Genomic DNA, 237 nt, shown 5'->3' on the forward strand with positions numbered 1-237 from the left:
TGTTTAAAATTGCCTCCTCTGCATAACTTTTGAACCTGCATTTCCCATGTCTCAGTCACTACTCTTATTACCTGACTATACAGTAGACAATGCTTTAAAGCAGCTGCTTTTCAACTTCAGATGTAAGGCAAATGGAAAAGAGAAAGTAGTATTTTAAGAAAAAGGGACATAATTGAAGTTAAAATTAATTTGCAAAAGCTATCAGATCTTAAACAAATAACACACAGGAAGGCATGA

Source organism: Athene noctua, chromosome 4, assembly GCF_965140245.1.
Source record: "Athene noctua chromosome 4, bAthNoc1.hap1.1, whole genome shotgun sequence".
In the NCBI taxonomy this organism is placed as follows: Eukaryota; Metazoa; Chordata; class Aves; order Strigiformes; family Strigidae; genus Athene; species Athene noctua.